At 41.1% G+C, this 15,904-nt stretch overlaps 14 non-coding genes across 14 annotated transcripts; all 14 read left to right on the top strand.

Annotated features, from left to right (window-relative positions):
* The first annotated feature begins 3,963 nt into the window (after window positions 1-3,963).
* trnai-aau (transfer RNA isoleucine (anticodon AAU)) lies at window positions 3,964-4,037 on the top strand. Its single transcript has one exon. It is a non-coding gene; the product is annotated as a tRNA-Ile (tRNA).
* A 492-nt stretch (window positions 4,038-4,529) lies between these two features.
* Window positions 4,530-4,603, top strand: trnai-aau (transfer RNA isoleucine (anticodon AAU)). The gene has a single exon. It is a non-coding gene; the product is annotated as a tRNA-Ile (tRNA).
* A 356-nt stretch (window positions 4,604-4,959) lies between these two features.
* trnar-ucg (transfer RNA arginine (anticodon UCG)) lies at window positions 4,960-5,032 on the top strand. The gene has a single exon. It is a non-coding gene; the product is annotated as a tRNA-Arg (tRNA).
* A 467-nt stretch (window positions 5,033-5,499) lies between these two features.
* On the top strand, window positions 5,500-5,573 carry trnai-aau (transfer RNA isoleucine (anticodon AAU)). The gene has a single exon. It is a non-coding gene; the product is annotated as a tRNA-Ile (tRNA).
* A 493-nt stretch (window positions 5,574-6,066) lies between these two features.
* On the top strand, window positions 6,067-6,161 carry trnai-aau (transfer RNA isoleucine (anticodon AAU)). The gene is made up of 2 exons: window positions 6,067-6,104; window positions 6,126-6,161. It is a non-coding gene; the product is annotated as a tRNA-Ile (tRNA).
* A 356-nt stretch (window positions 6,162-6,517) lies between these two features.
* On the top strand, window positions 6,518-6,590 carry trnar-ucg (transfer RNA arginine (anticodon UCG)). The gene has a single exon. It is a non-coding gene; the product is annotated as a tRNA-Arg (tRNA).
* A 468-nt stretch (window positions 6,591-7,058) lies between these two features.
* trnai-aau (transfer RNA isoleucine (anticodon AAU)) lies at window positions 7,059-7,132 on the top strand. Its single transcript has one exon. It is a non-coding gene; the product is annotated as a tRNA-Ile (tRNA).
* Window positions 7,133-7,488: 356 nt separating this feature from the next.
* On the top strand, window positions 7,489-7,561 carry trnar-ucg (transfer RNA arginine (anticodon UCG)). The gene has a single exon. It is a non-coding gene; the product is annotated as a tRNA-Arg (tRNA).
* Window positions 7,562-8,028: 467 nt separating this feature from the next.
* On the top strand, window positions 8,029-8,102 carry trnai-aau (transfer RNA isoleucine (anticodon AAU)). Its single transcript has one exon. It is a non-coding gene; the product is annotated as a tRNA-Ile (tRNA).
* Window positions 8,103-8,595: 493 nt separating this feature from the next.
* On the top strand, window positions 8,596-8,669 carry trnai-aau (transfer RNA isoleucine (anticodon AAU)). The gene has a single exon. It is a non-coding gene; the product is annotated as a tRNA-Ile (tRNA).
* A 356-nt stretch (window positions 8,670-9,025) lies between these two features.
* On the top strand, window positions 9,026-9,098 carry trnar-ucg (transfer RNA arginine (anticodon UCG)). Its single transcript has one exon. It is a non-coding gene; the product is annotated as a tRNA-Arg (tRNA).
* Window positions 9,099-9,565: 467 nt separating this feature from the next.
* On the top strand, window positions 9,566-9,639 carry trnai-aau (transfer RNA isoleucine (anticodon AAU)). The gene has a single exon. It is a non-coding gene; the product is annotated as a tRNA-Ile (tRNA).
* A 493-nt stretch (window positions 9,640-10,132) lies between these two features.
* trnai-aau (transfer RNA isoleucine (anticodon AAU)) lies at window positions 10,133-10,206 on the top strand. Its single transcript has one exon. It is a non-coding gene; the product is annotated as a tRNA-Ile (tRNA).
* Window positions 10,207-10,562: 356 nt separating this feature from the next.
* On the top strand, window positions 10,563-10,635 carry trnar-ucg (transfer RNA arginine (anticodon UCG)). The gene has a single exon. It is a non-coding gene; the product is annotated as a tRNA-Arg (tRNA).
* The last annotated feature ends 5,269 nt before the right edge of the window (window positions 10,636-15,904 follow it).

Here is a 15,904-nt window from a genome sequence, read left to right as displayed (position 1 = left end):
ACTTCTCTGGATTTTTGGGTTAGCTTTTTAATCCTTTCTGCCTGTGAGTTCACATTTTGGTTCTCATATACCCACAGCTACGAGGAGTAAAAACTTTAGGACTCTAGTGGAACATTCTAAAGTGCAGATTTAAGAGTGGATATTTTTTTACAGGTTTTATTGATTATTTGTAAAAAAAAAAAAAAGAAAAAAGACTAAAGTAAAAAAAAGAGTTGTCTTTAATAAGTCCCTTAAACCTTTAATGGAGTTAGATTGGTTTTAGGGATTTTTTATCATTATTTTTTTTTAATTAACCACACTAAGAAATGTGGAAATGATTTAAATGTGTTGTTGTGCAGTTAAAGCTGTTTATGTGACACCCTGACCTCCTGTGGAGCAGCTCTGAAAGAAATAGTCAATCGGCAGAGGACACATCGACAGTTTAGTCCATTCACAGAAGAAAAGACCAGAGAAAGGCCTGGACTTCCACAGAAGACACGTGTGGATGATCCAGATCCTATCACGGTAAAAAAAAGCCTTCATCACAACATCAGCCAAGTGAGGAAGACTCTCAAGGAGGGAGACCATCATTACCCAAGTCTTCCATTAAGAGAGTTCATTGTAAATCCAGTGTTTGTAACTGTCTCTAAAGCCAAACACCAAAACAGACCACATAAAAGTAAAAATTAATACAAGCTCAATTTATCTATTCTGTTGGTTATGATTAACAGAGCAAACAGTGGATCATGACAGATACATTTTTCTGTTTCAGTAATTCTTGTTTACCTGCTGTTGTCATACACTTTCTTATGAAAAAGAGTCAATATACTTTGTTTTTTTAAAACTAAGAAAAAAGGGGGTTGTGTTTGTACAATATCTAAATGTATGTGTTTTTTCTAAATTGTGCTAAATTTGCCCACTGAAATTTGCCCATTTTGTACTGAAATCCAGCGACTGAATACCTTCTGTAACATCGCCACTTTGAATAAAATTATGTTTGTTTTTAGGCAGCAGTTCATTTTTTGGTAATTCATAAATGTGTGTAAATATGATGTTAAGACGACTGTGTATTTATCTTTCAATTTTCTGAGTGATTGACAGACTGATTTATGATATGTTAACATGATAAATTTTGTCAGTCTAATCCCATCAGGATAACAAATATTTACTTCCTGTTGTAGAAAATCCATTAGTTTGTGAAGCAGTGTTTTGAATCAGATACTTACATATTTAATATTTATCTGAACTCCAGATATCAAATGTCATCTGTTCATCAAACTATTTGATTCCAGCCACACTAGAATTTCACATGTCAAATCACAAAAAAGTGATCTATAATATAATAAATATATAAGTTTATGGTAAAAAGAAGAGAGACTTACAGGTTGTTCAAACAGAGCAGAAGCTGAAGAATCTCTACTATACACCCAAGGTTTGTCACTGTGTTCTTGTCTCAACTTGTGTTGTCTGGCTCCAAATGTTCATCAGCTTTGCTTGTTTTTCTTGTTTGTATTTTTTTTCTCCACCCATTTGATTAAGGGTGCATTGGGAATATAAAATACCATAAAGGCACAAATAAGTCACATAAAAAACAAACAAACAAAAAACAGCACAGAGTGATAAAAAAGTTTACATTTATTTTTTATATCTCTCTTTGAATGTGTTGGTGTGAGATTCTATCCAGAAAGAAGAAAACAGGAAACTGAGAATAATACACAAATTATTTCATTTAAAAATAGTTTTAAATATTCTTGTTACTGCAGTCAGTAGGTTTTAATTTGTTTAGAATAAATTCATAATTATTCTATAGATGTCACATTGACTCCAGAAAAAAATAAAATAATATAAATATATATATATATAATATAAAAACATAATATAAAAATAAAATTAAATAATAAATAATAAATAAATGCTTCAAAGTGTTAAAAGGGCACGAAAGAGAGCATGTGAGCACAAAGGCATGACCATGGCAGTCAAGAAAAAAAAGGTTAACCGTTGTATTTCAAACCAACCCATTCTTTCTACATCTCAACCCCATTAAATGATCTTGCTGTTTGCTCTCATTTACATGTCGTCTCAGGCCTAAATGTTTGCTTATTCCAGTATCATTCCATAGATGTTTTCTAATCTAATCGAGGATGTATTCCCTGCTAGTAAAATTAATAATGTAGTTAACAAGTAGAAAAAAAAATATGTGAGTGCCCTGTGTGAGAAAACAATTTGGTTTATTCTGCTGATACCCCTCCATTATCCAAGTGTGTGCTTTTTTAATGACTTAAAAGTATAAAACCTCAATTTCAATTCCATGAATACAAACTTTGTGTCGTGGATTATGAATCTATAGATTAAAGGTCATGATTACTTCACAGCCTGGCTTGAGACAGAGTTGTGAGACTGTCAGTCTACATTGTCTCTGCAGAAAATGACCCTATGAAACAAACTACAGCTGATTATTTTACACACACCAGACTGGATTTATTTAACCTCCCAGCTTCAGGACACATTTGATCATTTTAAACCAAAATATCAATCATCATATGTTAAAAATGGCATTAAAATCAGCTGACTACACTTCCTGCAGGTGAAGAAATAAAGTAGAATTTTATTACAGCTATAAATTTTGTGAACAGCAATGTTAACATTACTTTTATTTTTGTTACACAGAACTATAAAAACAAGAACTTGTGAGCTGCAGCCACATAAGTCTAATTTCCCCCTGTGGAAACCTGCAGATAATGTGCACTCCATGTCAGTGTTTTTTATCATGGTTTGCAATCCATACCGGGTGCTCTGCCATGGTGATGTGTCCTCATGTTCCACACACACTTTAGTATGCAGTGTGTGTTTCCTCTTTGCCTTTGAACATTAATATATTATTAAAGAATATTTCTTTAGTGGGAAGAAGGAACAAAAGACAGGGAAACAGTGCAGCTGCTCAACATCTGGAAGCCCCCCCCCCTACACAACCAGAACTTTGTTTTTGTTGTTTGTGCAACAAGGATTTCTGCTTCTTTGAGGAGCACAATGCAGCTGGAATTTAGGAGTTACCCTCCTGAGCTGAAAATTTACATTTACATTTGCAATGATTGATTACACAGCAGTGGGGAGTAGATGTCATCACAGTAGATGTCTTTCTGAAAGTGCTGTAACTAAGTTTAAGAATATAATGCACCCACTGTTATCATCTTCAATGCCCTGTACCAACATAGAGCAGAGCAGCTATCTGAACGCTACCCCAACAGATGTCGATTATCTTGTTAATAATTTTACCTCCTCACTACGTACGACTCTGGATACTGTAGCTCCTGTGAAAACTAAGGCCTCAAATCAGAAGTACCTGACTCCGTGGTATAATTCTGAAACACGTACCCTAAAGCAGATGACTCGTAAGCTGGAGAGGAAAATTTAGAGGATCATCATTTAGCCTGGAGAAATAGTTTGCTGCTTTATAAGAAAGCCCTCCGCAAAGCCAGAACATCTTACTATTCATCACTGATTGAAGAAAATAAGAACAACCCCAGGTTTCTCTTCAGCACTGTAGCCAGGCTGACAAAAAGTCAGAGCTCTTTTGAGCCAACCATCCCTTTAACGTTAACTAGTAATGACTTCATGAACTTCTTCACAAATAAAATTTTTATCATTAGAGAAAAAATTACCAATAATCATCCCACAGATGCAATATTATCTACAGTTACTCTTAGTACCATTGATGTTAAGTTAGACTCTTTTTCTCTAATTGATCTTTCTGAGTTAACTTCAATAATTACTTCCTCACTTCACTGTTAATTCCTCCATCAACGGTTAGCTGAGCTGGTCAGAGCGTGGTGCTAATAATGCCAAAGTCATGGGTTCAAGTTTTTTTTCCACTATGTTGAAGTAATTTCTTGTAAACACACATTTCTCTTGTGTTCTTAACAGTTCTTCCACCCTCTTTTTTGGTATATTGGACAAAAAAAGGGGTCGGTTTAGGCACAAGTTGTGGGCCGGTTAGCTCAGCTGGTCAGAGCCTGGTGCTAATAACGCCAAGGTCATGGGTTCAATCCCCATACTGGCCATTCCAGCAGCCATCCAAGGTGCTGTCTCGTGATAGACTGTGGATTTTATTTGGTGGGATCCAAGAAAAAACCTCTGCCAACTTCCAGGTGAGTGATGTACGCAACTACAAATGACAGCAAACCACAAAATTCACTGACACATGACACGCTAATGAATACATTACATGCTTAGCTACAATCTCCAAATCACTTTTCCAGCTACTTTCTGGATAAATCACTCATTTCCAAAGTCTGACACAGCATACTGCATCAAAAACTGCTGCTTTATATCCTCACCTATCGACCCTAACAGTAGAAGACGCACACCATGTATTGTTTTGTGGCAAATTTCTTCTTAAAGCATTTGTTGTAAGTCAACAGAAGAGGTTTTTTTCCCACTATGTTGAAGTAATTTCTTGTAAACACACATTTCTCTTGTGTTCTTAACAGTTCTTCCACCCTCTTTTTTGGTATATTAGACAAAAAAAGGGGTGGGTTTAAGCACAAGTTGTGGGCCGGTTAGCTCAGCTGGTCAGAGCGTTGTGCTAATAACGCCAAAGTCATGGGTTCAATCCCCATACTGACCATTCCAGTATGGAAAATGCTGTCTCATGGTAGACTGTGGTTTTGTTTGGTGGGATCCAAGAAAAAAACTTCTGCCAACTTCCAGGTGACAGATCGGGCCACGTAAGCTTTATGACCTCCATTGGCAGTTGATACGCTGGCTTAGTGGGTGGATCCACTTTGCATGTGGCAGGTAGGACTACGTTTTTAAGAGCGTAATACGTGGGAGAAATGCTGTGGCATGCACTTATTTCAAGCAACAATCAATTATTTCAAGAAGCAATCAAGCAATATCCACCAGCCATGTGACCAACCCAACACCAGCAGTTGGCTCAAGCAGACTCCAACGAACGTTCGTGAAAAGTGGGAGCTTCTGCCAGACCACGTGGCCTAACGGACAAGGCGTCTGACTTCGGATCAGAAGATTGAGGGTTCGAGTCCCTTCGTGGTTGGTTGTGAGTCCTTGAGGAGCAGGCATTCGTTCGCAGCATGCCAACCTCGGCTCCTTTGTGTCATCCAAAATTGCTACGCTGTTGTCAACTTCATGTCCTTCAACAGAGACTCTACGAGTTCTCAAACGAGGCTCGAATGGCCAGGTTGGGGACTGAAGCCATGAATTTGGCCTTATCAGTGCCAGGCTCCAGTAGTCGTGGCTTAGAAGCAACCATAGAAAGTCAATAACATGCCATGACCTCAAGCGACACGGGTGAAAAAATCACGACTTGGAAGCAGGCTGTTGGTGGAACTCCACCTGCATAGGTGGCTTCTGATCAGTAGGAGCTTCCAAGAGTTGGCTTTCATTGGTACAGCTTGAAGTAATTTCTTGTAAACACACATTTCTCTTGTGTTCTTAACAGTTCTTCCACCCTCTTTTTTGGTATATTAGTCAACAAAAGGATCAGTTTGCACACAAGTTGTAGGCCGGTTAGCTCAGCTGGTCAGAGCGTGGTGCTAATAACGCCAAGGTCATGGGTTCAATCCCCATACTGGCCATTCCAGCAGCCATCTAAGGTGCTGTCTGGTGATAGATTGTGGGTTTTATTAGGTGCGATCCAAGAAAAAACCTCTGCCAACTTCCAGGTGAGTGATGTACGCAACTACAAATGACAGCAAACCACAAAATTCACTGACACATGACACGCTAATGAATACATTACATGCTTAGCTACAATCTCCAAATCACTTTTCCAGCTACTTTCTGGATAAATCACTCATTTCCAAAGTCTGACACAGCATACTGCATCAAAAACTGCTGCTTTATATCCTCACCTATCGACCCTAACAGTAGAAGACGCACACCATGTATTGTTTTGTGGCAAATTTCTTCTGAAAGCATTTTTTGTAAGTCAACAGAAGAGGTTTTTTTCCCACTATGTTGAAGTAATTTCTTGTAAACACACATTTCTCTTGTGTTCTTAACAGTTCTTCCACCCTCTTTTTTGGTATATTAGACAAAAAAAAGGGGTCGGTTTAGGCACAAGTTGTGGGCCGGTTAGCTCAGCTGGTCAGAGCGTGGTGCTAATAACGCCAAAGTCATGGGTTCAAACGCCAAAGTCATGGGTTCAATCCCCATACTGGCCATTCCAGTATGGAAGGTGCTGTCTCATGGTAGACTGTGGTTTTGTTTGGTGGGATCCAAGAAAAAAACTTCTGCCAACTTCCAGGTGACAGATCGGGCCACGTAAGCTTTATGACGTCCATTGGCAGTTGATACTCTGGCTTAGTGGGTGGATCCACTGTGCATGTGGCAGGTAGGACTACGTTTTTAAGAGCGTGATACATGGGAGAAATGCTGTGGCATGCACTTATTTCAAGCAACAATCAATTATTTCAAGCAACAATCAAGCAATATCCACCAGCCACGTGACCAACCCAACACCAGCAGTTGGCTCAAGCAGACTCCAACGAACGTTCGTGAAAAGTGGGAGCTTCTGCCAGACCACGTGGCCTAACGGACAAGGCGTCTGACTTCGGATCAGAAGATTGAGGGTTCGAGTCCCTTCGTGGTTGGTTGTGAGTCCTTGAGGAGCAGGCATGCGTTCGCAGCATGCCAACCTCAGCTCCTTTATGTCATCCAAAATTGCTACACTGTTGTCAACTTCATGTCCTTCAACAGAGACTCTACGAGTTCTCAAACGAGGCTCGAATGGCCAGGTTGGGGACTGAAGCCATGAACTTGGCCTTATCAGTGCCAGGCTCCAGTAGTCTTGGCTTAGAAGCAACCATAGAAAGTCAATAAGCGACCATGACCTCAAGCGACACGGGTGAAAAAATCACGACTTGGAAGCAGGCTGTTGGTGGAACTCCACCTGCATAGGTGGCTTCTGATCAGTGGGAGCTTCCAAGAGTTGGCTTTCATTGGTACAGCTTGAAGTAATTTCTTGTAAACACACATTTCTCTTGTGTTCTTAACACTTCTTCCACCCTCTTTTTTTGGTATATTAGTCAACAAAAGGATTAATTTGCACACAAGTTGTAGGCCGGTTAGCTCAGCTGGTCAGAGCGTGGTGCTAATAACGCCAAAGTCATGGGTTCAATCCCCATACTGGCCATTCCAGTATGGAAGGTGCTGTCTCATGGTAGACTGTGGTTTTGTTTGGTGGGATCCAAGAAAAAAACTTCTGCCAACTTCCAGGTGACAGATCGGGCCACGTAAGCTTTATGACGTCCATTGGCAGTTGATACTCTGGCTTAGTGGGTGGATCCACTGTGCATGTGGCAGGTAGGACTATGTTTTTAAGAGCGTGATACGTGGGAGAAATGCTGTGGCATGCACTTATTTCAAGCAACAATCAATTATTTCAAGCAACAATCAAGCAATATCCACCAGCCACGTGACCAACCCAACACCAGCAGTTGGCTCAAGCAGACTCCAACGAACGTTCGTGAAAAGTGGGAGCTTCTGCCAGACCACGTGGCCTAACGGACAAGGCGTCTGACTTCGGATCAGAAGATTGAGGGTTCGAGTCCCTTCGTGGTTGGTTGTGAGTCCTTGAGGAGCAGGCATGCGTTCGCAGCATGCCAACCTCAGCTCCTTTATGTCATCCAAAATTGCTACACTGTTGTCAACTTCATGTCCTTCAACAGAGACTCTACGAGTTCTCAAACGAGGCTCGAATGGCCAGGTTGGGGACTGAAGCCATGAACTTGGCCTTATCAGTGCCAGGCTCCAGTAGTCTTGGCTTAGAAGCAACCATAGAAAGTCAATAACATGCCATGACCTCAAGTGACACGGGTGAAAAAATCACGACTTGGAAGCAGGCTGTTGGTGGAACTCCACCTGCATAGGTGGCTTCTGATCAGTAGGAGCTTCCAAGAGTTGGCTTTCATTGGTACAGCTTGAGATAATTTCTTGTAAACACACATTTCTCTTGTGTTCTTAACAGTTCTTCCACCCTCTTTTTTGGTATATTAGTCAACAAAAGGATTAATTTGCACACAAGTTGTAGGCCGGTTAGCTCAGCTGGTCAGAGCGTGGTGCTAATAACGCCAAGGTCATGGGTTCAATCCCCATACTGGCCATTCCAGCAGCCATCTAAGGTGCTGTCTGGTGATAGATTGTGGCTTTTATTTGGTGCGATCCAAGAAAAAACCTCTGCCAACTTCCAGGTGAGTGATGTACGCAACTACAAATGACAGCAAACCACAAAATTCACTGACACATGACACGCTAATGAATACATTACATGCTTAGCTACAATCTCCAAATCACTTTTCCAGCTACTTTCTGGATAAATCACTCATTTCCAAAGTCTGACACAGCATACTGCATCAAAAACTGCTGCTTTATATCCTCACCTATCGACCCTAACAGTAGAAGACGCACACCATGTATTGTTTTGTGGCAAATTTCTTCTGAAAGCATTTTTTGTAAGTCAACAGAAGAGGTTTTTTTCCCACTATGTTGAAGTAATTTCTTGTAAACACACATTTCTCTTGTGTTCTTAACAGTTCTTCCACCCTCTTTTTTGGTATATTAGACAAAAAAAAGGGGTCGGTTTAGGCACAAGTTGTGGGCCGGTTAGCTCAGCTGGTCAGAGCGTGGTGCTAATAACGCCAAAGTCATGGGTTCAATCCCCATACTGGCCATTCCAGTATGGAAGGTGCTGTCTCATGGTAGACTGTGGTTTTGTTTGGTGGGATCCAAGAAAAAAACTTCTGCCAACTTCCAGGTGACAGATCGGGCCACGTAAGCTTTATGACGTCCATTGGCAGTTGATACTCTGGCTTAGTGGGTGGATCCACTGTGCATGTGGCAGGTAGGACTACGTTTTTAAGAGCGTGATACATGGGAGAAATGCTGTGGCATGCACTTATTTCAAGCAACAATCAATTATTTCAAGCAACAATCAAGCAATATCCACCAGCCACGTGACCAACCCAACACCAGCAGTTGGCTCAAGCAGACTCCAACGAACGTTCGTGAAAAGTGGGAGCTTCTGCCAGACCACGTGGCCTAACGGACAAGGCGTCTGACTTCGGATCAGAAGATTGAGGGTTCGAGTCCCTTCGTGGTTGGTTGTGCGTCCTTGAGGAGCAGGCATGCGTTCGCAGCATGCTAACCTCAGCTCCTTTATGTCATCCAAAATTGCTACGCTGTTGTCAACTTCATGTCCTTCAACAGAGACTCTACGAGTTCTCAAACGAGGCTCGAATGGCCAGGTTGGGGACTGAAGCCATGAACTTGGCCTTATCAGTGCCAGGCTCCAGTAGTCTTGGCTTAGAAGCAACCATAGAAAGTCAATAACATGCCATGACCTCAAGCGACACGGGTGAAAAAATCACGACTTGGAAGCAGGCTGTTGGTGGAACTCCACCTGCATAGGTGGCTTCTGATCAGTGGGAGCTTCCAAGAGTTGGCTTTCATTGGTACAGCTTGAAGTAATTTCTTGTAAACACACATTTCTCTTGTGTTCTTAACAGTTCTTCCACCCTCTTTTTTGGTATATTAGTCAACAAAAGGATCAGTTTGCACACAAGTTGTAGACCGGTTAGCTCAGCTGGGCAGAGCGTGGTGCTAATAACGCCAAGGTCATGGGTTGAACCCCCATACTGGCCGTTCCAGCAGCCATCTAAGGTGCTGTCTGGTGATAGATTGTGGATTTTATTTGGTGGGATCCAAGAAAAAACCTCTACCAACTTCCAGGTGAGTGATGTACGCAACTACAAATGACAGCAAACCACAAAATTCACTGACACATGACACGCTAATGAATACATTACATGCTTAGCTACAATCTCCAAATCACTTTTCCAGCTACTTTCTGGATAAATCACTCATTTCCAAAGTCTGACACAGCATACTGCATCAAAAACTGCTGCTTTATATCCTCACCTATCGACCCTAACAGTAGAAGACGCACACCATGTATTGTTTTGTGGCAAATTTCTTCTGAAAGCATTTTTTGTAAGTCAACAGAAGAGGTTTTTTTCCCACTATGTTGAAGTAATTTCTTGTAAACACACATTTCTCTTGTGTTCTTAACAGTTCTTCCACCCTCTTTTTTGGTATATTAGACAAAAAAAAGGGGTCGGTTTAGGCACAAGTTGTGGGCCGGTTAGCTCAGCTGGTCAGAGCGTGGTGCTAATAATGCCAAAGTCATGGGTTCAATCCCCATACTGGCCATTCCAGTATGGAAGGTGCTGTCTCATGGTAGACTGTGGTTTTGTTTGGTGGGATCCAAGAAAAAAACTTCTGCCAACTTCCAGGTGACAGATCGGGCCACGTAAGCTTTATGACGTCCATTGGCAGTTGATACTCTGGCTTAGTGGGTGGATCCACTGTGCATGTGGCAGGTAGGACTACGTTTTTAAGAGCGTGATACATGGGAGAAATGCTGTGGCATGCACTTATTTCAAGCAACAATCAATTATTTCAAGCAACAATCAAGCAATATCCACCAGCCACGTGACCAACCCAACACCAGCAGTTGGCTCAAGCAGACTCCAACGAACGTTCGTGAAAAGTGGGAGCGTCTGCCAGACCACGTGGCCTAACGGACAAGGCGTCTGACTTCGGATCAGAAGATTGAGGGTTCGAGTCCCTTCGTGGTTGGTTGTGAGTCCTTGAGGAGCAGGCATGCGTTGCTAAGTGCTGCTGGATGTTTGCTGGAAGCTGAGACCTGCTGTTATTTGACAGCTACTGGAAGTTGCAGGTGACTGCTTGAAGCAGAGTGCTGCTAGCAGCTGAGAACTGCTGCAGGGTGAGATCTGCCGGAGGTTTAAAGCTGCTTGAGTCACTTGAGTTTAAATTATACTACTCCTCATATTCAGTATGTTTGAAACCTTTCATCGGTCTGGTTAGTGCTTTTATTCTGTTGTTGCCAGAGGCGGAGCCAGACGTTTGAAACACCCGGGGCTTAGCCCAAAAGGTTAGTATGCATGTGGGATGTTTTGTTTTTTTTTTTTTGGGGGGGGGGGGGGGGTAGAAATGACTGAAAGATTAATTGGCTCTGTTTTGAGTTTTGTTCAAAAAACAATGACTTCATATAGGGAAAAATATATATCACATGTGCAGGACACCTTAAACTAGTTTTTTAATTAGGCAGCAAGGCAGAACAAAATCGGGGCTGCATCAAGACATGAGGACTAAACCCCAATTCAACCAGACCCAGAACTGATCCGGAATTAAAACAGGACTACAACAGTTCAAAATCAGGACTACTGAGGACTTAACCAAGACAGAACCAGAATCAGAACTAGATGATAGTAGCACTAAAAGTCATCATAGACCTGCAGTACATTTATTGTTTAATTCTACCAAAGTACAATATTTAGATTGAGAAAAGTTTATATAATTATTTAGCCTTGTTGTGCAAACAAGCCTGCAGAACTTAATAAATATAGAATTTGAAAAATAACAAACCTAAAAAGAAACACTAGGTACGAGATACATGAGGACGGTGATACTTTTGGTAAACAACCATTTGACTAACATGTGTGTCTCACCTGCTCTTGTTCCACCTCTGTTCTGTCCTCATTCTCCTCTCTCTCCCTCTCTGTTCCTCTCTCTCTCTTTGTGCTGACAATCATCAAATATACAGTTGAAACCACATATTTATGTACTCTTCAGATCAAAACACAAACACTTTTTTAATTGTAACATCAAATCAGACTAAATGTTTATTTTTTAGACTGATAAATCTAAAAAACATATTTGTTAACTTTAAGAGTAAAGAGAGAAACTATCTGTATTTCTTAATTGCAAATGGCACCAAATTGTATTCAAACTGAGCCACACTTATGGAGCTCCACAATTCTTTTCCTGGTGTTTTGGTTGACATCTTTTGATTTTCCCATGTCACAGAAAATTTACTCACATGGACTCTACTAACCTATCAGAAGCTTCTTCAGCTCAGAATGGAATCGTCTGGAGTTTCTTATTAGTTAACAATAAACTTAGTGTACATGTACTCCTAAATTTGATGAAAGTGATAAAAAATAGACAGCTCTGTCTCTCTTTATTCTGACATTTAACTAATTCAAAAGATATTTCAATATTTATCTAAAAGAAAAGTTTACTCTAAATTGATGTTGTACAGTAAAACTGTTTTATGTTTTCTCCCTAAAGTGTAAATATCTGGTTACAGATGTGAATATCCTGCTGAGTACTGAAATCCCTCTTATTTTGCATACAAATATACTGAACAACATACAAAGCATAATATATAAAATAACATTTACCTGAGTTTTTTCTTTGAAAGAAGCCTCTAATGTCCATTCTTATATTTCAGTACATAACTGAAACCGATTTAGTCGGGGAGGGTAAGAACTGAAAATATGAAATAAACACATGTAAGCTAAGACTCTCTAAAAAAAATAGCATTTGTTCGGCTTTTCATTTCGCCATTTGTTGATTCACTTGAAGAGCGAGTAACGTAATATTGGTCAAGTGATCAGTTTGATATCAATCTTTCGTGATGCATCGTCATATTTACATTATTTGTACGCTACGAATGATTTGCTTTGGTACCTGGTCAAACTTAAGCTCTCCTTAGTATGGCTGGCTCCGTTTCTCCAACAGCGCACTCACTGCTGGCAGCAGCTACCCCGCCCCCTCGCTCAGTCGCTTAGTGCCTGAGCTCGGATCATACCAATATGAGGGGGGATTCATGCACAGTCGTAAATTCCCACGGTGTGCACTATGTGCTTCGAATATTGTGTGTACTTTTTGTTTTATACAGTTGTCAGCCAGGCATCTAACTATGAAAAAAATTACACTCCAAAAGACCCCGGGCTTCTGACAAAACAACCCGGGCTTAAGCCCAGTAAGCCACCCCCACGCTCCGCCCCTGGTTGTTGCTGTAGCGGGTTGTCAAATGCAGTTATTCATCAGTTAGTCAATGACCAGAGAATTGATTGTTTTGTCATTATTTTAATCACATTTAAAGCTGGTTCCAGTTTCTGAAATGTGAAGATTTGTCACGGCTGGGGGCAGTCGTGTGGTGTATTGAGAAAAGGATCCAAAATGCAGGCACTGGCTGGGGTGCGAGTGAGTGTTTATTTACAGCGGTGATAAGGTGACAAAAACAGGAAGAGCAGAGCGGGGAGTAAACAACCTAAACATGGAAAACTAAAGAACAAAACTTAAACCAGACACTCACAATTAGGCTAACGAGACAGGGGAGAGGTAAAACTGAACACACTGACATGAGACATGAACTTTCAGAATTAAACAGGAAACTAACAGACACAGAGAACCAGACAGGACACTGAACTTGACAGGCAGACTCATGAGCAGACACAATAACTCCATGGACAGACAGAGGGAACACAGAGAAGTGGGAGCAGGCAGGCAAAGAACAGAAACCTAACAAATGGCAAAATCACAACAGAATACATACTCGGAATGAACAAAAGCATGATTTTCTTGATCATATATGATCTTAAACTTAATGTCTTTAAAGGTTTGAACTTTTAAAATGTAACAAAAGATTGAATCTTTGAGTTTTTTTTAATTGTTCTTATTGTATCTAGAGTGATGACATTTAATGTCATTTTTAAGATGACAGATGTGGAGGAGAGACATGTTTCTTTGCCCTAAGCTGTGTCTGGCAGGCAGAGCATCTCCACGCTCCACAAAGCTGATGCTTCTGATTTGGAGTAAATGAGCTGAGGGAGACATCTGGTGGACAAACACAGACATGACAAGAAGAAAGATTAAAGTGCAGAGGGGAGACAAACAGCTGGAAATACTTGTTGGAAAGGATTGTCATGCTTCAGAAAAACACACAGCACACACTCTAACAATCCTTTATTTGCACTGAAGGAGACACGTGAAGAAACCAAATCACACAATAATGACGTGAACACATTTATAGCCAGTGTTCAAGATGATGGATAGAAACGAAAATCATGGAGCATTTATGTATTTTTAGGTCTGTGTCACAGAAACTGTTCAGCTATTCTCTGTTTATTAGTCTATTTATTAGGAACCTCTGTTGGTTTTTATATGTAAAGCATTTTTCTTCTATCATTGAACCTTTTCAGGGTTTTCTCATAGTAGTTTTGGGGAGTTTTTAATTTTACAGATTTACAGCTTCAGAATAACTTTGTGATGTCCGATTAGAAAGTCTGTGTCCATGTGGATTTTTTTATATGAATGATGAATTTGTTGTATTGCATTTGAGTTCGATTTTTACTGATGGATGATCCAAGTCAATGCACACAGCAGCAAAAAGAACTACAGCAACACAACCGAGAACAAACGAGCAGCACAAACAGGAAAGCAAACTGAGAACAAAACAGCAGCTACAATATCTTCAGAGTGACAAACTGCATTTAGCAGAACACCAACTTCAATTCAAAGAACCGCAAACTGCAGTTTCTACAAACCCGCTAAATGACTCCACCTGAACAGGAGAGGAGCGCTTCCTGAACCGATGTTTGTCAAAACGTCACGCCGCTGTCAGATTGGCGTTCACACCGCCGTCGCTCCAGTACAGCTGAGCAGACTGCAGCCGTGGGAGAGAGTGACTGTGTTTCGCACGCTCAGCATTCTGATCCTGGACTTCATGACAGATCTGCCACTGTGAGTAACACTGCTTCGTCTTCCGTGGACTCTGTATCTGCTACATCAGATGACTGTGTGTTTGAACTCTACAGACATTGTTCAGAGGGACTCCTCGGTGTCACGTTATTCACCGGTTGTCCTCGCTCGTGATCTTTGTGTTCCTGAGCCGTCAGACTCTGCTAATGCTCGCAGTGTTTTCTCTGAGTTAGCCAATATGGATTTTCCAGCTGTTGAGTTTGCTGAACAAAGGACTGTTACTCCACCCCAGACTCACCTCCACGCTATTACTGGCATTGTATCCCCACTGGACTGTTTTCCTCCTCAGCCTGCTGATTCTGAGGTTTCCCAGCCTGAGCCCAGCCACACCATCAACAGTTGTGAATAAAAGAGTGCGTGCTGAGGAGCCTGGACATCAGTAATCCTGCTGTTGATCCGCCAGTTTCCCAGTTTGTGATCTTTTCTGCGCCTCAGCTGGTAAACGTAAATGGTAGCAGAGTGCCACCTGCCATAGTTAAACTGGCTGAAATGCTGGAATTAGTGCCTCAGAAATAATGAATTAGGTTGGATTTTGTGTTTCACAGCCATTTATATGTAAACCAGCTCACCATGCTTTTGTGTCAGTCACTGTTAACACTGTTGTGGTATTGTTACACCCTTGGACTGTGCAGTTTATTCTGTGATGGCCTGTGAAAATACACCTGCTTCTGTAACCTCCTTCTGAGCTGAGAGTTACTGAGTTTGCTAAGCCTGAATCTGTGTATACAAAGACTGTTTCAAAGACTGCTATTTCGAACATGGACAGCTTAAGAACAGCAGAGTTGCTAAAACCAGCCTGCCATACGTCTGTCTCCTGAAACTGTGTTTGGCACCATTAACCTAGTTTACCCAGTGACTGTTACTGAGCTCCGCTCTGCACCTTGCACCTACCCATACCATAGGTCAGTTTCTAGCTCTATTACCTGTTCAGGCTTTAGCTCCACTGCTAGCTGCTGAAAGCTCTAGTGAGCTTATTCAGTCAGCTGAGGACTGCATCTTTCTGACAAAGAGGACGAGCATCAAAATTTCCCCTCAGAGGTGAAAAAGATCATGATAAAGAAGACTTAAGGCGGCACCACAGAAGAGGGAGACTTTAATGTGGCAAAAGTACACACACGTTGTACTTAAGTAGAAGTACAGAAACCTGTGTTAAAAATGCTCCAGTAAAACTGATTCAATGTATTTACTTAAGTAAAAGTGAAAAAGTACAGGCTCTGAAATCTACTCAGTGTAAGACAGTAAAAAGTAGGTGAGCTCTGCCTCGTGAGCAGAGAAA

The sequence above is a fragment of the Mchenga conophoros genome, linkage group LG3, assembly GCF_057382185.1.
Source record: "Mchenga conophoros isolate Kocher_MC1m ecotype Shallow Benthic linkage group LG3, M_conophoros_male_GT1.1, whole genome shotgun sequence".
NCBI classification, from domain to species: domain Eukaryota; kingdom Metazoa; phylum Chordata; class Actinopteri; order Cichliformes; family Cichlidae; genus Mchenga; species Mchenga conophoros.
The sequence above is the reverse complement of the archived record's forward strand: the minus strand, read 5'-3'. Positions and strand labels throughout refer to the sequence as shown.